This window comes from Xenopus laevis, chromosome 3S (assembly GCF_017654675.1).
Source record: "Xenopus laevis strain J_2021 chromosome 3S, Xenopus_laevis_v10.1, whole genome shotgun sequence".
In the NCBI taxonomy this organism is placed as follows: Eukaryota; Metazoa; Chordata; class Amphibia; order Anura; family Pipidae; genus Xenopus; species Xenopus laevis.
Window position 1 is genome coordinate 9,163,744 of NC_054376.1, and position 16,519 is coordinate 9,180,262.

General features: G+C 41.4%; 1 pseudogene; it reads left to right on the forward strand.

The window, feature by feature from the left end:
* Positions 1–9,422: 9,422 nt before the first annotated feature.
* Positions 9,423–16,135, forward strand: LOC121402101 (annotated as a pseudogene).
* The last annotated feature ends 384 nt before the right edge of the window (positions 16,136–16,519 follow it).

Sequence of the window (16,519 nt, forward strand, 5' to 3'; positions counted from 1 at the left end):
AAATAATATAAATTGTTTGAGAGGATTTCCTTTTTCTGTGTAATAATGTACAGGGATGGGATCCGTTATCCAAAATGGCCGCCTACCATAAACTCCGTTCTAATCAAATAATATAAATTGTTTGAGAGGATTTCCTTTTTCTGTGTAATAATGTACAGGGATGGGATCCGTTATCCAGAAACCCGTTATCCAGAAATGGCCGTCTACCATAAACTCCGTTCTAATCAAATAATATAAATTGTTTTGAGAGGATTTCCTTTTTCTGTGTAATAATGTACAGGGATGGGATCCGTTATCCAGAAACCCGTTATCCAGAAATGGCCGCCTACCATAAACTCCGTTCTAATCAAATAATATAAATTGTTTGAGAGGATTTCCTTTTTCTGTGTAACAATGTACAGGGATGGGATCCGTTATCCAGAAACCCGTTATCCAGAAATGGCCGCCTACCATAAACTCCGTTCTAATCAAATAATATAAATTGTTTGAGAGGATTTCCTTTTTCTGTGTAACAATGTACAGGGCGTGCGCAAATCCGCACCTGGGCCCTGCCAGACGTCATGCCTGAGCAACCAGCAGCAGAGGAGCAGGGGGTGGTGGGCGCTGTCGGTACCGCAGGGAGTGATATGGTGCAGATGGTAAGTGTCGGTAGCTTTGCTGCCCTTCCCGGGGGGGGGGACACTCTGATGCCTTCACTAATCACCGACAGCTTCTCAGTGGGGCCCCGGCTTCCGCCCTTGCTCCTCTCCCAGATCTGCCCTACTGCCTCTGCCGTGCGGCCCTCCTCTCGTGCCCACCCCACAAGGTCACCGTGCTGTCCAGGTACCGCACCTTTTCGCTGGGCTCCTCCTGGGTCAACGCCACTGTCTGCCGCTTCCTCCTGAACACCGTGCCTGGGCACTGCCCGGAGATATTGGGCAGGAGCGCAGGAAGGAGGGGGCAACAGCCAGCCTGGGGTAACTTAATGCTCTGCCCTTCAGCGGCCCGGAGGAAGCTTTCCATGCCTTTGTTGTCTCCTGGTAAAGAGGAATAGTAAAAAAAAAAAAAAAAAGTCACCAGACCAGGAGCAGCGTCTCCCAAGCAGCCAGGCCTGGATTTGTGGCGAGGCCACATAGGCCCGGGCCTAGGGCGGCACATTTTTGGGGGCGGCATGCTGCCCAGCCGCTCTGTGGGGAGCCTGTGCTCCCCAGTGCTCCGGCGCTCACACGCATTTGCGCCAGCGTGTGGTAGTGCGGGCGGGCGCTAGGAACGCGCGGAACTCACGGCCTAGGGGCGCCCTACCAGCGAATCCTGCGCTGCAAGCAGCGGCATTGCCGTTCTTTTGCTAAGCACAGCTTTTGGACTTTGCTTGAGAAACAAAACTCCAGCAATGAATCTCTTGCCTGGCCCTGTCTATTTAACTGCCTCTGATGTATCTAATAAGTTCATAGCATGTTTAGCAGCGTTCTGTGCTTAGGCTGTCGAGGCCAGGGCGTAAGTATTGGCTTAACTGTAACGGCACTTTTGCCTTCTTAAGTCATCTCTGCGCTCCACTTGCCGACGCTACGAAAACGTCAGTGCTGTTTTGGCGCCAGGCTAAGCTTGAATCTACCAAAGAATGCAGTACCCGCTGCTTCTACTTTCCTAGCAGTCGCCTTTCTTTATCTTCACTTCTTACTTTACAGCAAGACAGAAGTACCAGTTGTGTACAAGCACAGGTTGTTTACATTGGTCAGTATGTTAACTGTTTATTTTGTTGTGGGAATCCCTGGTTCTCTCTGAGAGGGGTAAAAAGAAAAAAATAAATCAATAAATCAATAAAAATAAAAGGCAAACGTGGTGCTGCACGAGCTGCAATGACAAAAGCTGCTATCAACTTTGTCAACTCTGTCCCTGCTTTTGTTACTTTCAGACGCATGTTTTGAATATAGAGGTAGCTATTTGTATTCCAAAACACAGTGGTAAGTGTGAGCTTTCCATATTCTAGCACCTATTAAAGCATTCGATTTGCAAGCAATTAGCTGTGTGCATGTGTAAGTGAACGCAGGCTGAGACCTGGAAATGTTCAACTTTTGTTTGCGTGTACACTCCCCACCTTATACCTTATTCAGGAAAACGCAATGGTGCTATGGAGGTGTTATGGGTCCAGGTGAAAAGTACAGATGAGTGTAGGACACAGGCATGCCATGTTGCATCGTGTGCGCTTAGTGAACTGCACTTATGATTGTAAGTGTGCCATTGCTGTATGTAAACTATACTCATTTATACTCCACATTTATCTTGCCATACAGCTGTATAGTTCATGTGACATAGTTATTTCACTTGTGTGAGGCAAAATGTTTACCCCTTTAGTAATAATGATACATTTTCAGACAAATACAAGAAGTCCTCTGCACTCAACCCATTAAAGATACATTTAAGACATTGAGATGAAATTGAGGGGGGGGAAAAATGCCCCTAACTTGTTACTTACCCTTCTGCGCAGGTCCAGTCCCGGGAGTTCACAGGCGACATCTTCTTCCACGCGATCTTCTTCCTCCTTTGACCGGCGCATGTGCAGTAGGATCGTTTCGCCGGTACGATCTACTGCGCATGCACGTGACTTTTGGCGCATGCGCAGTAGATCCGTACCGGCGAAACGATCCTACTGCGCATGCGCCAAAACGCCGGTCAAAGGAGGAAGAAGATCGCGTGGAAGAAGATGTCGCCTGTGAACTCTCTGGACTGGACCTGCGCAGAAGGGTAAGTAACAAGTTAGGGGCATTTGCCCAGCGGGAGGGGTAGGCCAGGGGGGAGGAGGGAGGGGGGCAATACACGGGAGGGGGGAGGGGGGTTAGCGCCGACGAGGTTTCCTTCCCCTTTAAACAAAAACAGGAATTGTTTGTCCATATATTGCAATATAAGTAACCTGGCCAACGACGTCAAAGTCATCCCATATCTGTCCATTCCTACACTCAAATTGCATCTGATTCATGAAGAATTCAATTGCTTCATTATATATTTGACGCAGAGACTAAGTTTTGCCCAGTGGCGCAACTACCAGGGCTGCGGGAGTGCGATCGCACCCAAGCCCGCCAGAACTTCGATGATGGTTATCGAGGATGGCCGGACAGGGCGAGATTTTACATGCATGCAGGGCAGCACTCCATGCTCGCTTGCTTCTTCCCAGGCCTGTTATTAATCAGCTGCTTCTGCCTCTGGGACAGGGTAGTGGATGCGGCAGAGACAGATCTTAGGGCAATTCATTGTGAATTCTGCACCATCAGCTCTGCCATTGGACAAGGAAGGACATCAGATCAGACCTGAAATGTGATTCTGGTTTTTGGACTCTTTGAAACCTGGTCAGGTCAGTGTGGCGCTGCCAAATGCCAGGGAACATCATTCCTAATGAAGGGAGTCACTGTGTCTTTAAATGCTGGGCCCACTGAGATACAGTTGCGTTGTGCTGGGAGTTGCTGGGAGTGACTGAGCCCAATGACTCTGAAAGGGGCAGCACATCTAATATGTGAGTTGTAGAGAAACCCCACCCTGTACTGACAGATCTACTGTCCCACTGAGGCCTGACAGGGATTTCCCTGGTTAGGTACTGAAAATGGCCACAATGGGGGCAACATTGCGCTTCCATTCCAATTGGTGATTTGCAGCTAAAATAACTGCACATACAAAAGAGCGCAGTATAATAGGAATTCACAGCACAACTCTTATATGTAAATACACTGGACCTGAGAGGAACCTTGGATGGGCCCAAATTTAAAGGAGACATTTTGTGTAAAAAAAAAATATATATATATATATATAAAAAATATATATATAATATATATATTTGCAATATATGGACAAACAATCCCTGTGTTGTTTAAAGGGTAAGGCATTTTTTAGTAGCAGTATGCACAAAATTTCGCTGTCTTAAATATATTGATAATGGGTTGAGTGCAGAGGAATCTTGTATTTGTCTATATGTATTTTGTGGTCACACCCTCATTGCACCCCCGCCTAATGGTTTTAAAAAATAGTGGTGAGCACAACTTTCCTTGTTTGTTATAGTTATACAGGAGCAGTGACCAGCTCTTTGTTGTAGCTCCCACCCCTCCCAACTATAGTCAGGTGATCCCACTGGTGTCTAATAAAAGGGCAGCCAAGTTTGGGAGTTTTACTTTGAAAGCAGCAAGTTAAGTTTCAGGTAAAACCAAGTCCCTTTGTAAAATGTATAATGAAGCAATAGAATTCTTAATGAATCAGATGAAAATTAAGCATAGGACTGGCCAGATATGGGATGACTTTGACGTAGTTGGCCAGCTTAAATATATTGCAATATATGGACAAACAATCCCTGTTTTGTTTAAAGGGTAAGGCATTTTTTAGTAGCAGTATGCACAAAATGTCGCTGTCTTAAATATATTGATAATGGGTTGAGTGCAGAGGACTCTTGTATTTGACCATATTATATATATATATATATATATATATGGAATTATAAAAAAAATTATACTCATTTAGATATAGAAGGATTGTGCTTAAAAAAGTAGTGTTTCAGACTGATTTATTTAATATTTATTTAATTATTTAATATTTCTGCAAAAAAACCCTAATAATCCCTCCCTTCCACTTGCTGCTCCTTGAAATCCCAGGCGGTGTTCTCAGCTCACTTCGCTGTAGGACAGGAACCAATCAGCAGCTAGCAGGACCTGACAGGGAAATGAATCCTGTCTGGGCGTGTGTTTGACTGCAGGGCTGTGATTGGCTGTTGACTGCAGGGCTGTTATTGGCTGTCCCCCTCCTGGGCTTCAGGCCAGACCGTTAGGACGCGACCACCCGTCATTTGACAAGCAGACAGTGAGCAGGCAACACCTATCTGGAGCTCCGATGGGGTTTTTTTTGAAAGAGAATATTCATGTTTAGCACCATGTAAAAGCCACACCATGTAAAAGCCACACCATGTATCACTCACAATTGCCTACAACATTAGGCTATGTTTCGTGGATCCTATAAGTCTCCGTCGAGCACAATTCTTCTATATCTGAATGAGTACATAACGCACCGCTACGTTTTTATTTCATACACACACTGTCTCCTCTAAAGGGGTCTCTCCCCACGCACAATATCAGCAGCTGCAGCAACAGCTCAGTCCCCTGACACAAGCCTTTTCCTGCGCTAAATTTAAAAGGAGTTGGTCGCGGCACTTTTTGGAGGTTCCCGCACAGTTACAACAGCCAACGAAAAATTCGGTTTTCTGTGTCTGGCCCATTCTGCTGCCCTCCCACCATGTAATACGAAATATTGCCCATCGATAGCACATTAAGTGGCCTGGCTCACTTTCTATAGTTATTTTACTGCGGACCAAAGTCAGTCCTGGAAATACGTGTCAGTCATTGGCTGATTTAATCTAGGGTAACAGTTTTCCGTTGGTCCGCCAAAATAACGTAAAAAAAAAATGAACTGCGGGGGTGCGTTTGTTCAAGTGAATGACACCGGCTTGGTGACCCTGCATCCATACATGGGCAAATCTATGAGCCGTATTGGAACCACGGCGGGCACAAGTCGGCCTTGATATCACTGGGAGTAGAAATTAGGGGCGTGTGGCACAGTTCTCTTTAGCCGGTGTGAAGTTCTCCACTGCTCTCCTCTCTCCTACTCGCTGTCCCCTTCTCATCTGCTGTGGCTCCACCTGCAAACTGGAAAAGAAGCAAATAAGGTGCACATCTTTGTCATATTACAATATAGGTGCCCAGTTCTATTAAACGGTGAACACATTATAGTAATATAGAGACTTTTGATGAGCATACATTTCAGCTTGGGAAGTTAGCAGCTGTATGGAAAAAGGTACTACTACCTGCCCTCCCCTTGTGCCTACTGACTGCCCAATACCTGCCCAATATTACATGAATGGCTGAAGGTGGGACTTTTGCCATTTTCTGTCACTGCTGCATATATCCTACTTCTATCAACCACACACATATAGCAAGGCTGCTCCACCTTTATTACACTCTCAAATAAAATGTTGATCAAGCATTATGGAGTGCTTACCTCTCTGTGTGTGATGGCTTTTCAGAAACTAAACATCCATTGGACTCCAGAAAATTGATGAAGAAATGCAGAGATCGATCAGAATCAGCTCCAGCCTTCAGCTGCTTGTAATGTACAACACTGAGGTTCCTCACCAACATCCTCATTTTGGCCCTTGACTCCTCGACAAGGGCCACGATCTCTGCCTCACTCGCTCCTTTCCTGCAGACCTTACGGAGATGTCCAGGCAGCCGGTCTGTGATTTTCATGCAGTATTTGCAGGCCAACTGCATTCTGTTCTTTCTGGAAAAAGTGAATGTGATATAAGCAAAGATGTTCACTGTTGTGATTAAGCACAGTTTTTGGTATACCAGCCTACAAGTCAGATACTACAGCCACTTACCCATCAGATGCCATTGCAACAATTTTCCAAAGTTAGTGGCAACAGAAGGCAAAGTTCCCAAATCAAGCTTGTTCAAGCAGCTAGCACAATCAGGAGAGTTCTGACTTCTATTTGCCCAAGGTCCTCATTTTATACCTTACTCCCAAAAATTCTAACACCTTGGCATCAGAGGTCTAACCAATCAGGTAGAAGGAGCCATGTCATAATGTGTGAAGTTTGTGGGCCTAACTCCCAACAATTCTAATATCATGGCATCAAAGGTCTAGCCTACCAGCAGACAGTGATATGTCATAAGCTGCAAAGGAATGTTGTGACACTAATTCCCCAATTGAGGTGACATTATTCCAATAACATGGCATCAAAGGTCTAGCCTACCAGCAGAAGGCGATATGTCATTAGCTGCCATGGAATGTTGTGACACTTATTCCCAATTGAGGTGACAAAATAGATCAGGCAAATTTGCATAATTCCCTAGACTCCTGAAAGAAGAATGTTGATTGTACCCCCACAATTTACATAGGAATATAGGTTACAATTATTTGTGTGTATATCTATCTATCTATCTATCTATCTATCCATCTATCTATCATCTAACTATCTATATCTATATCTATCTGTCTATCTTTCTATCCATCTATCTATCTATCTATCTATCTATCTATCTATCTATCTATCTATCTATCTATCTATCATATATGCTAACATACAGCTTAAACTAAGCACAGATCAACTGCTCTATTTTCTAATGTCTTTATACAATATATATTATATAACAGCTGGCAGAATTTTAGCAACAGTTTGTGCCTACCTCCTCAGCAATTGAAGGACACAGGCATGAGGAGGAATTCGATCAGGTTTCAATAGCAGGGTACATTGCAAAACACCAGCCATGATGCTCCGTTAAACTAGAGCATTTTGACATTGTTTGTCTCTGCTCTTTGACTGCTAATACCCACACTAATACAGCTAAAAAACCATAACACCATTAACAGTACAGCACATAACCTGGCATCAATATACATTAGCTTCAGTATTGCTGGTACTAACAGGCCTGGCACAGCTGGGGTCACCCAGAAATATAATGAAGGATGCTCATTTTAAAGTTCAGCATTCTGGGTGTATGGCACATATGTCAAACCTGCCATTCTCACATTACCAAATGGGCCTGGCCTATCTAAGGCTTTTCCCTGTTTACTGGAAATGCAGACACATACATACACATACAGCATAATATCTGTACATTTATAAATGAAAAACATTTGTAAAAAGAACTACTTTGTTGGTCTGTTATCATTATGGGAATAAGCATTTACCAAGCTAAAAGTTAAAAAATTCTGAGTTGATAGTAAACTCCCAGCAATTCTTATTTCTTGGCATGAGAGGTGGAATACATGTCTACATTTGCTACCATTGTCAGATAAGGTTATAATGTATGCAGGTATGTAGCCTAATTCCCTGGACTTGTCTGGAGTCAGGTGGGTAAGCACAATGGCAACTGGCTTCAAAGGCCTAGCCTTCTAGCCGAAGGTGACATACCATGAGTCTAGTGTGAAGGTGGCCAGCAGACAGAGCATGTTGATTGTACACAGATGACTGAAACTAAGAATGAAACAAACATATCTTGAAAAGTTCAAACTAGTTATATATATATATATATATATATATATATATATATATATATATATATATATATATATATATATATATATAGTGAATAAAGTTCTCCCTCTTGTAAAATATGAAGATATTACAATTTACTCAGGAGTTTCATGACCATATAAAAACATGAGGCTGAAGGCCAAGTGTTTGTTTACAGGTCATGGAACTCCAAGGTAACTTCTAATATCCTCATATTTTACAACTGGGGGTACTTTATTTATTATAATACACACATTTCAGTGAGTCGTGTGACAGAAATTACATCAGAACTCACCATTTCATTTATAAGGATAGAATTTACAGGATATTTGTGGCTTTTGTGTATTATATACAAGATACAGTTGTATCTTGCAACAATAAACAGCTGGCAGAACCTTAGCAACAGCAATTGAAGGACACAGGCATGAGGAGCAATTCCATCAGGTTTCAATACCAGGGTACATTGCAAAACACCAGCCATGATGCTCCCTTAAACGAGGGCATTTTGACATTGTTTGTCTCTGCTCTTTGACTGCTAATACCCACAGTAATCATTCATTTAAACAGTCCAGCACTTAACCTGGCATCAATATGTATTAGCTTCAATATTACTGGCAATAACAGACCTGGCACAGCTGGGGTCACCCAGAAATGTAATAAAGGGGGCTCATTTTAAAGTCCACCATTCTGGGTGCATGGCACATATGTCAAACTTGCCATTTCTCACATTACCAAATGGGCCTGGCCTATCTAAGGGCTTTCCCCTTTTTACTGGAGATGCAGACACATACATACAAATACAGCATAATATCTGTACATTTATAAATTTAAAAGAACTACTTTGTTGGACTGTTATCATTATTGGAATAAGCATTTACCAAGCTAAAACTTAAAAAGTTCTAATTTGATAGTAAACTCCCAGCAATTCTTGCTTCTTGGCATGTAGCCTAATTCCCTGGACTTGTCTGGAGTCAGGTGATTAAGCACAATGGCAACTGGCTTCAAAGGCCTAGCCGTCTAGCAGAAGGTGACATAACATAAGTCTAGTGTGAAGGTGGCCAGCAGTCAAGAACTGAATACTGAATTAATCCCCCTGGTGCCTGCATACAGATCAGCAACAGGTGTAAAAGAATGTTAAACTGTAGCAGATACTGTAACACCTGTAACTGTAATCCCTAGAAAGAATGAGGTTTGATTAATACACATAAATCTAGCCAGGTATTGTCTCCATGTCTTCATTTCTATTGGTTGCTATGCTTCTTGGCTGGTATAAATATTCCCCCCTGTTCTCATTTGAGACATACCTCATTTTGTGACTCACTGAAGTTACTAGCTCCTGAATCTTGCCTTCCTTGGGAATCACAGGAACTTTTCCTTCATTTTTTGCTGCATTTGAAAAATGGAATCTAAGAAGACTCAGAACCGCCATTCTCTTGCCTGCAAGTTTTGCCTCAGGACTCAGGAAACCTTGACTGTTCACCTGAGAAGAGCCTGCAAGAGAGATGCAGATGCAGAAGAAATTGAGCTTCTGATGCAGGAAGCAAAAGCAAAGATGCGATCAATCCTGAAAGGGCTTAGTGTCGTTAAATATGAAGACCTGGACTATAAGGATTCTGATCCTCTGGATTTTTTTGTCAATTTCCTTGAGAAAAATGGCTGCTATGTTAGAGGGAAGCCTGAGAAGTCAGCAAGGTATGTATTGCTCCGGCCATTGCTGTGTCTAGACATGTATGTCTATAATATTCATTTTGTTTTTATTTCTTCTTAACAATTAATCTATTGTTGCATTACAGCTCTCCCATGGAAGAGAGAATACGTCCATCCGATATAAACAGAACCAAGGTGAACCTCAATCGGGCAGCTGACAAAGTAGTGGAGAGACAGGCACCTTTTAAAGATCTGGACCTGTAAGTATACTTGGCATGTGTCCTTATAATATTCACCTGTCTACATTGTAACTTGCACATTGTTATCCATTGTTTCTGAACTTTTGTTGATTTTTATCAATACGTCCCTGTCAGGTCACATGGGTATATTAGATGGACTTTTCTGCTAAGGCTTACTTAATTTTTACATTTCCTTCTCCTTTAAAATCTTCACCGGTCTACATAGTAACGTGCACATTGTTATTCATTGTTTCTGAACGTGTTTTGATTTTTATTAATATCGCCCTGTCAGGTCACATAAGAAGACCAAACCCAGCCCAGTGAATGCTGAAAAAGTGCAGAGACACCGACCTATTGCTGAACAGCCGGACCAGTAAGTCCACTTCTATACTTATACTTCTAGCATACGTCTAATATTTGCCTATACTTCGTAATATGCATGCATTTTTTTGTTTCAATCCTTTCTTAACTGTTGTTGATCTTTATTTTAGCCCATGGAGTCAGAAGAGGAGGACATTGTAGGCCCTGTAAATGAAAAAGAGGTGGAGACACGAGGATCTTTTAAAATTTCTTGACATTATGTATATTAGATGGACTTTCTCTAAGGTTATACTGAAAGTTTTCAACCTTTCTACTTTTAAAATCTTAAGACTGCTACATAGTATTGACATTGTTATCATTGTTCTGAAACATGTATGATTTGTAATTAATATATTGTCAAGTCACTATTAAGCAGAGCAATCGCAGTGACGCTGAAAAAGTGCAAAACCCTATTAGCTGAAACACCGGACCAGTTGTCCAACTTCTATACTTATACTTTAGGCATACGTCTAATATTTGCCTATACTTTCGTAATATGCATGCATTTTTTTGTTTCAATCCTTTCTTAACTGTTGTTGATCTTGATTTTAGCCCCATGAGTCAGAAGAGGAGGACATTGAGGCCCTGTAAATAAAAAGAGGTGGAGACACGAGGATCTTTTAAAAAGCTGGACATGTAAGTATAATTGGCACATGTACATCTAATCTACACCTGTCTACATACAAGGGAAAGTTGTGCTCAACCACTAACTTTTAAAAACATTAAGCAGGGGTGCAATGAGGTTGTGACCACAAAATACATATAGTAGAAGCAAGAGTCCTCTGCACTCAACCCATTATCAATATATTTAAGACAGAGACATTTTGTGCATACTGCTATTAAAAAATGCCTTACCCTTTAAGCAAAACAGGAATTGTTTGTCCATATATTCAATAAATTTAATAATAAACTCATCCCATATTTGGCCAGTCCTATGCTCAATTGACATCTGATTCATTAAGAATTCTATTGATCATGTCTACACAGTAGTATGTGTTAATCTTTTTTGTTGATTTGTATTGTTATAGCCCTGTTGAGTCAGACAAGGAGAACCATGCAGGCCCATCGACTGATGATAATGATGATGATGAAAATCCAAAAAAGCTGGACCAGTAAGTTAACTTTACACAAGCATATTTAAGATTCACACGTCCATGCTGTAATAGGTGTTCAGATTTTACATTTATACTGAATTACTTATAAAACAGGGGCCCAGGGAAGTGCATTGTAAGTGGCACTTCCCTCATACTTAAATATACTTCAATTTAGCCTTAAGAGTGCTTCCACAACCCCCCAAATTTGTATATTGTATTAGCCGGAAGCATTGGTTGGTTTAGGCAATCACTGTCTCTTAAAAGACTTATTGGCGGGGGAGGATTTTAGCCTTCACACTGAAACCAACACATACTGAATCAGGTAATGCTACTATGCAGGGAATTGTCTTTTTTTACTATGACCAGAGCTAAAGAAGTTAGGGACCGCCATATGGGGTTTAGCTTGATGAGGTATGGTGGCTTCTCAACTTTATGATCATAACTTTGTAACCTAAAACCCCTGTTTTTGTAAACACATGCACTAGCATTTATACTGAATTACTTATAAAACAAGGGCCCAGGGAAGAGCATTGTAAGTGGCACTTCGCTTATACTTAAATATACTTCAATTTAGCCTTAAAGGAGAAGGAAAGGTTAAAACTAAGTAAGCCTTATCAGAAAGGTCCATCTAAATATACCAGTAAACCCCCAAAGTAATGTTGCTCTGAGTCCCCTGTCAAAAGAAATACTGCATTTCTTTCCTTCTATTGTGTACACATGGGCTTCTGTATCAGACTTCCTGCCTTCAGCTTAAACCTCATTGCCCTGGGCAAGAGCATGCTCAGTATGCTCTCTATGCGCGAGCCTCCTTCTTACTGAATTGAGCCAGAGCAAGAAGAGGACTCAAGGCAGGAGTGATAGTAGCCCAACTTATATGCAGCTACTTTGTAAACAAACAGAGAGTTTTTGAGTTAACTCATGATAGGCATTTATACTGAATAATTATAGAATTCTAGTTGCCATGGAAGCAATCATTGGTAAATGCCTCCGTATCTTTTCCTTCTCCTTAAGAGTGCTTCCACAACCCCCCAAATTTGGACCAGTAAGTTAACTTTACACAAGCATATTTAAGCTTCACACGTCCATGCTGTAATAGGTGTTCAGATTTTCAATCATTTCTAAATGTGTTTTTCTTTGGGCTAGGAGCAAGACAGAGTCACATCTAATTCTGCTGAAGAAAAAAATGAAGGCAGCCGGGATGTACAGGAAACACTCTCTTGAATGTGATCTTCTTGTTAGTTTCCGAACATTTCTTCAGCAAGAATTACGAGTTAGAAGATGGTCACAAGAGGTAAGATTTACACCTGTCTATGTAGCGCTTGCTGTTTTTTTTTTTGCTGTTCCCATTTCCTCATAATGATTTTTTCCACATGTCTAATTTTAGGTTGGAAATGTGGCCAGGTTTTTATATTTTGTGGACCCCTCCAAACCCTCCTTAAAGTTCCTGGATGATACACCGAAGGCAGAGAAGGCAGTGGCTTTTTTTACTGAACTGGCAAGTTTGGGGAACAGTCATGCCACTCAGTTCACCTACCTGAAGCACATTAAAAGGTTTGTTCGGTCTCAGATGAATACTCTAACTTCATCACATCAATCTAAAGAAACAGTGGAAAGATGTAAGCTGTTTCTCAAGATGACTGAGGGTCTACAGGGAAAGCTGAGCAAAGGAATTTCAGCTGAGACTGTGGGGAAAAAGTAAGTATGCTTTAGTACCTGTGCATCTAGTTTGGATGTTTGTGTGTTTGCGTTTGGTTTGTAACCTTTACCATCCCTATTTACAGGTATGACTACATGACATCTGGAAAAAAGGACCCAGTGGAGTGTCAGAGGATTCTCGCAGTGGCAAGGCCAACGATCGAGCAGCTGATAAAGAAGGCCAAGATGGGTGGAACACTTTTGGATAAAGAAAAGTGTGTTGTCCTCTATTACTTGGAGGCAATAGTTGTCCTAAAGCAACTCCAGCGACCAGGAGTTGTGCAGAATATGACTGTGAGTATCCATGTTGCATTTTTTTCTACTGACATGCTTTTTATGCCCTGTTACATAGTTACATAGTAACATAGTTAAATTGGGTTGAAAAAAGGTCCATCAAGTTCAACCCCTCCAAATGAAATCCCAGCATCCATACACACACCCCTCCCCTCTTTTCACATAAATTATATATACCCATACCTATACTAACTATAGAGTTAAGTATCACAATAGCCTTTATATTATGTCTGTCCAAAAAATCATCCAAGCCATTCTTAAGGCATTAACTGAATCATGCCATCACAACATCACCCGGCAGTGCATTCCACAACCTCACTGTCCTGACTGGAAGAACCCCTATGTTTCTAAATGAAAGTTCTTTTCTTCTAGTCTAAAGGGGAGGCCTCTGGTACGGTGATCCTCTTTATGGGTAAAAAGGTCCCCTGCTATTTGTCTATAATGTCCTCTAATGTATTTATAAAGTGTAATCATATCCCCTTGCAAGAGCCTTTTTTCCCGAGAAAACAATCCCAACCTTGACAGTCTCCCAGTCTCATTTAACTCTTCCCTCCCTCTAACCAGTTTAGTTGCACTTAGTCTCTGCACTCTCTCCAGCTCATTTATATCCCTCTGAAGCACTGGAGTTCAAAAATGCACTGCATACTCCAGATGAGGCCTCACCAGGGACCTATAAAGAGGCATAATTATGTTTTCATCCCTTGAGTTAATGCCATGCTGTTAACTTGCACTGTTTGGCATTTTACTGATCCTTGTGTCTTATTTGCATATAGGTTGAAGAATGGCGCAACAGGAAATTGTCGGACTGCAAGACACGTATGGCCATTGCTGTAAAAAAACATAAGACTGCTACACAGCAAGTCGCCACTGTACTTTTAGAAGAAGAAGAAGAACAGGTATATGTCTGAAGTGAACAGTTGCAATTTGTGACAGTGTGTTGCAGAGCATTGTTTTTTCAACTGGACTTTCTTTTGTGTCGTTTCAGTGGTTTTGATGTGTTCTATAAAAAAATACGGCCATCCTTTATCAGGAGTGGGACAAGCCCGAAGGACATTCTTCATCTCATCATCAGGGGAGCCGATTCACAGTGTGACAAACGACATGCTAGACTTCATCAGAAGTAAGTATACATGTTGTAATGCAAATAGTTCTTCTCAAAAACTATAACCATCCGGTGAATACTGGTACAGGCTTACAAGCTAAGTTTAGCACTTATTCAACGTTTATATTTCTGAACATATATTTTTTTCCATAGGTTTAATTTGCGCCCTGTGACTAGTCAAGAGGCTAGAAGAAGAATGGAGACATACATGGCCTCCCACTTAAAAACTGATGCAGAGAGGTACTCGTTTGCCAAGATGCTGGGCCATTCAAATTTGACTGCCGGAAAGGGGTTTACGAGAGAAGACCATTTGAAAATATGGTAGAAGCGGCAGAAGTCATGAAGAAGGCATTGTATGGCCCCCAGGCTTCGACATCAAGGTAAGTTGATATAGAGCATTTACATGGTTTTCTGTATGCAATTTTGTTTTAAATACTGATAAATTATGATTTATACTAACCACCGGTTTCATTCTCATTATCCATTTAACAGGTTTAAACAGATGCCACAGCAGCCACTGGAAACGGAAAGTACAGTAGTCTCTCGAGACTTGAGGGAGAATGCTTTTGAGAGATTCAAAAAAGCCCGTCCAGTCACCCATGATGCAAATCCTCCTTGCTTAAAGGCAGCGTTAGCCTTTTCCCATGATTATGGCCAGTACTGTTATGATCGATGGAGAAAACTACAGAACAAGATGAGGGTGGATTATGTTGCTGGTAAGTCTTCCAAAATTGTTGTATGTTTTCACAGTTTAGGGGGTTCTTCCCAGTCAGGACAGTGAGGTTGTGGAATGCACTGCCGGGTGAAGTTGTGATGGCTGATTCAGTTAATGCATTTAAGAATGGCTTGGATGATTTCTTGGACAGACATAATACAAAGGCTATTGTGATACTAAACTCTATAGTTAGTATAAGTATGGGTATATATCATTTATGTGACAGTATAGAGGGGTGTGTGTATGGATGCTGGGTTTTCATTTGGAGGGGTTGAACTTGATGGACGTTGTCTTTTTTCAACCCAATTTAACTATGTAACTATGTGCAATCACTGAATGTATACGTTTGTGAATATCTAATAATTCTTTCTCTTACACCCATCCATTCTAGGAATTTTCAAATATCAGAAACCAAATGAAGAGAGAGTGAGAGAATGTATCGAAGGCCATGCATGGAAGACCAACTTACCACGGATACGGGATATTCTGGAAACCATAAAGCCACGTTGATAGCAAACCAGGTTTCTAAACACGTGTCAAGTGGAGTGAGCATGAATTCAGCTGGATAAAAGTTTGAAAGTTTGAAAAGATTGGTGGAATGCATTGGCATCTGCAGATTTCCTCATAACAGATGTAGATGAGACATTAGCACCATAAACCATCAAGAGAGTTGGAAGAGATTGTTCGTCTAATGAATATGTCAGATGGGAGAAACCTTGCCCTGTTTTGGATTCTGCAGCATTTTTAATGACTGGTAGCCAAATAGAAATATTTGGCTGGGAGTTTTTGTTGGGGGGGTTGTTTGTTTTGAAAATGTTTATTTGTGCTTTGAGTTTTAAGTGCTAAGGTGTGTAATTTTGTTTCTCTTTTATGTTCTTTTTATGTTCATTTTCTTTCCCCGTTTCCCTTTTTTTTCTGTACCCTCTGGAAAATTTACAAATTTAATAAAAAGAGATTTAAAATTAATTAATGCTCCTTTATTTATATCTCTTGTGTATTCTCATCAATAGGAACTCCAATTGCATCTAGCTGCTCATCAGAAGGTGATAGCAGTTTGTCATAGCTCCCCTTACCGGGCTTCAGTGGGCCCAAGCAATTCCAGGGCCCAGAAGACAGCCTTGGATGGGCCAGTAACTCTCACTGGTCTGACATTTATGCTGGGCTAAAGGGGGACCTTACACCTTTTTCTGTCACTGCTGCAAAGGACCCCAGCATGCTAAAGGAGTGTCCCCCCTCCTTCTTATACCAGGGGTATCCTCTTTACATATATTATAATATTATTCACATAGGGGTGGATTAATATTTAAAAAAACCATCAATCCTGTGCAGAAAGTCTTAATTCCTCCACCA